General features: G+C 44.0%; 1 pseudogene across 1 annotated transcript; it reads right to left on the reverse strand.

Moving 5' to 3' along the window:
• Positions 1–401: 401 nt before the first annotated feature.
• On the reverse strand, positions 402–748 carry LOC308425861 (small ribosomal subunit protein eS26-like; annotated as a pseudogene). The gene has a single exon. The product of its transcript is annotated as a small ribosomal subunit protein eS26-like (transcript).
• Between the last annotated feature and the right edge of the window lie 3,917 nt (positions 749–4,665).

A 4,665-nucleotide genomic window follows, 5' to 3' on the forward strand; every position in this document is an offset into this window, starting at 1 on the left:
ATGTAAGATGCTGAAGCGTTTAAATGTGAGAGATATTCATCCTCCCTCAGACTTCCAGCGATCCCTCAGCTACTTCTAGTAACAATACAACGTAATTGCTGCCGATGGTTGCTATGCTGCACGGTGCAAGGGGAAAGTGTACATATGTCCACTACAAATGAAGAGTTTATTATTTATTCATTTGTTTATTTGATCATTTATTTTTGAGACTGTGTCTCTCCACAGATCAGGCTGGCCTTGAACTTAGAGAGCTCTGCCTACCTATGCTCTGCCTCTCAAGTGCTGGGATTAAAGTCAGGAGCCACATGCCTGTCTCAGAAGAAAAAAAAATTTTTCTTAAGTATAACTTCCGTTTTATTTTCCCAAGGCATTATTCTTTCCATCCTTATGGAACCACTTTTTTACATGGGCTTTGGTGGAGGTTGTGGCGCTGCGCCATCAGGTCTGAGTCTTGGTGGGGGTGTCCGGTCCTCCTGGTCCTCACGAGATCGGTTCCTGACGACCTTGCTGTGGATGGCACAGCTCACACAGTAACACAGCTTGACGTAGAGCTCGGGAAGCATGTAAGCATCGAAGACGCTTGCTTCAGATATGTCCTTAAAGGCAGCAGCTTCTACAATGTTCTGAATAACAAACTTCTTAATGGCCTTATCCTTGGGCACATACCGGGTGCAGTTTGTGCAGGGAATTGGCTGCACATGGCCTCACCCTTTTTGACACAACCGTTGTTTCTTCTTTTTTTGGTCATCTTGGAGCCAAGACTCGAAAGAGAGGACAGAAGAAATTTTTAAAGAATATTTTCAAACCGTGGTTAATTGATTCTTCAAATGGAAAAACCTGGCGGTACCGAGAGCCAATAGTATCTCAAAATACAGAGACAAAGAAGTGAGTCCTATGACATCCTTGAGTCACTAAAGCCAATCTTGTCTGAAACAATCCGATTCTGAACCCTTCAGTCAAAATATACTACCCAACAGATTCCCCCTGTAACAATCCACTTGGGAAAGATACAGACAACCACACTGATTAAGCCAATTAAAAATATGAATCCTTTATTAGCCAGCAACCAGAATTGACACATGCCTCAAAGTTTCTTGTTGCCAAAAGTCAGGAGTACAGCGTTTTTAAAGGCAAGTCCCACAGACCATAATTTGCATGGAAGTTAAATAAGGGTCAGAGTAACCTTGAAACATTCATTTCTGGCCGGTCACAGTTTAGATATAACATGACTATCACTTTTGACTTGTACCTTCTTCGGTTGCTGTCTTAGTCAGGGTTTCTATTCCTGCACAAAACATCACGACCAAGAAGCAAGTTGTGGAGGAAAGGGTTTATTCAGCTCACACTTCCACATTGCTGTTCATCACCAGAGGAAGTCAGGACCGGAACCCAAGCAGGTCAGGAAGCAGGAGCTGATGCAGAGGCCATGGAGGGATGTTACTTACTGGCTTGCGTCCCCTGGCTTGCTCAGCCTGCTTTCTTCTAGAACCCAGGTCTACCAGCCCAGGGATGGCTCCACCCACAATGGGCTGGGCCCTGCCCCCTTGATCACTAGTTGAGAAAATGCCTTACAGTTGGATCTCATGGAGGCATTTCCTCTTGGGAGGCTCCTTTCTCTGTGATAGCTCCAGCTTGTGTCGAGTTGACACAAACCAGCCAGGACAGCTGCCTTAGTTTAAGTCTGTAGAAACATTATTTTGGTTGATGCATCTAGACTATGGTCCATCTCGCAGAAATGTCAATTGCGTTGCCAAGGCCGATATGACTGTTCAGGGTGTAGAGGGCTGAGAATTGTTTAAGAAAACACCAAATGGGGTCAGAACAAGATGGCGCTGCCTTTTCTGACTCACCCTTATCTTTGAATTGTTTAAATCTGCACTGTTTCCCACGCTCTTGGCTGGAAGTCCTGATATGGTAGTCTAAAGGCATTGCACCTACAGCGATCCTTTCAGGCAAGTGTTAGTGTGTCACATGACTTTCCTGAGACACCGTTCACCCCAAATAAGAAGGGCACAGGCAGACAGAAGAAAAAAAATATCAAGTTCCACTTTTGGCAAAATTAATGAGTTTAATTAATAAGATTTAATTATAGGGCCATGAAAAGGCCCCAAACCCTCAAACTCAAATTTTTATCTCATGCTGTCTACAAACACATAGACAAACACACACACACATACACACACACACACACACACACACACACACACACACACACGGAGGAAAACTGTGATTCACTATTTCCACTATATCTCATCTATGTGGTGCTAGGAATAGGATCCAGGACTTAGACATTAGGCAGTGCATTCTGCCGACTGAGGTTACAGTCCTAACCTACAGCAGTATTCATGCAGACCTAAGCTCAGATGGCTACCTTGTGTTAAAGCAGCGGATGCGACTACAGGCTCAGCAAATGTGAGGCAGACAAAGCAGACTCTGGGAAAATGGAAGGCTTATGTGTGTCACTCCATCCCAGCTCATATCAGCATTCTTATGTGTGTCACTCCATCCCAGCTCATATCAGTATCCTTATGTGTGTCACTCCATCCCAGCTCATATCAGCATCCTTATGTGTGTCACTCCATCCCAGCTCATATCAGCATCCTTATGTGTACCACTCCATCCCAGCTCATATCAGCATCCTGCTAGGCTCAGCACATTGTCCCAGGAAAGACGGTCTTTCCTACTGCAGGCTGGCACAGGGGCACTAAATGACATCTTGCTGAAAAACTGTCACCTTCGCCAGGATTCCCGACACTGCAGTGGGAATCACCCAGAAAATTCACAACGGTTCCACTTCTTTTTATTCTACCGTTTTTGAAGTTCAGGGTGACTACGCTACTTTATCTGGCCAACACAGCACAGCTGAAGCGGCATGTTTGATGGATTGTGCTGTGTGACTTCTCCAGGAGAGATGTGACAGACCAAAGAATACACTTCACCCAAGGCTAGCTTGACCGATGAGTTCACTCAGATTACCAACATGAGCAAGGGCGAGGGGATAGTTAGAGGTGCACAGATGAATCGCACAGCTGCATTAACAAAAGGTCCAGCTCGGCACAGCTCTTGAAAACGTCAACCCTGCTGCTCCCTGCCCAAGTTGCAGGGAGTCCCCACAGAAGAGCCTCCTCTCCCCGGCTCTTGTTTTTCACCTTGAAAAACCTTGTGAAGTAGGAAGAGCTTTGTGACAAGTTCTCTAGCTGCAGGTGGGCTTACCTCAGGAGTTAGGGTCCCAGAAGCTCATAGTCACAAAGCTTTTACGAAGTCAGTGGCTTTAGATTCTTGTCTCACAAATCTGAAGAATGAATTTCATAGACTACAGGGAGGGCGGGTTTCTTTTAAAGATGTTTATTCTGAATATATGAAGGTTTTGCCTGAATGTATGTATGGATACCACACACATGTCTGGTACCTGAGGGGGCCTGAAGGGGGTGTTGAATCTCCAGAAACTGGAGTTACAGACTATTGTGAGCCTCTATCTGTGGCCCGTTGACATTTCTCTCTTCCACGTTAGAACGTCTTTCCGTGTTTTCTTGTTCTGGTCTTATTTAAGTAGCCATATCATAGGTGAAGCTTCCATATTTTTTCAAGAGAATGTAATCTCACAACAGATTGTTTGGTCCTCTGGCTAGTCTCATTGGTCATAAATCCCATGTAATTGCTTGGCCTTCCGGGACATGAGCTCTCTAGCTTTGCCATTATCTTTCTTATTTTGGAAACATCCAGCCATCCCTCTTTATGACAGAGTCTTCATTTAATCTTATAAATACATCACCCTGGGGCTGGAGAGATAGATGGCTCAGTGGTTAAGAGCACTGTCTGCTCTTCTAGAGGTCCTGAGTTCAATTCCCAGCAACCACATGGTGGCTCACAACCATCTGTAATAGGATCTGATGCCCTCTTCTGGTGACAAAAAAACAGTGTCTGAAGACAAGAGACAGTACTCACATACATAAAATAAATAAATAAATATTTTTTAAAAAAATAAAAAAACATCCCGTCCGTCCGTCCATCCATCCATCCATCCAGTAGTTTTGCCTACATGCATGTTTGTGCACAATGTGCATGCAGTGCCCACGAAGGCCAGCAGAGGGCGATGTATCATCTGGGGAGTTAGGATTCTGAGAATCCAGACCAGGAAGAATCCAGACCAGATCAGAATCTGTCTTAACATACAGAGATCTTTCTTTACTAAAAATACCTTCATGTTTAAATACATTGAAATCTTTTTCTACCTACCAATTCCTTTTTTTTAATAGCATAAGGCATAATAGCAATTAACAAATTTATAGACTTATTTGAAGACTCACTGTGGAATCTAGTGATGTCAGGCTGGACACAGAACATCTATTCTTAGATGTTCTTTATACATCTTTATAGATTTGAAGGCTCACTCTGATATCTTTAAATTTTATAAGGTTATGGCTGCAAACAGCATCTATGACCGGAGAGAATCACGAGCAACAGGTGTATCTATCTGCTTTTACCTATGCCTAAAATTTGAAATCCTCCCTGTCTATACTTGGGAATGACACGCTGTTTAAAAACCTGTACCCACAATCCGGGATGGCTGAAACTTTTTTAGGCTCAGAGCTCAACGAAGTCAGCGCTCAACAAATACCTAGGGACACTCACTGGGTTTGTTCTTCCGGATGATGGGTTCCTCCA

The sequence above is a fragment of the Micromys minutus genome, assembly GCF_963924665.1.
Source record: "Micromys minutus genome assembly, chromosome: 10".
In the NCBI taxonomy this organism is placed as follows: Eukaryota; Metazoa; Chordata; class Mammalia; order Rodentia; family Muridae; genus Micromys; species Micromys minutus.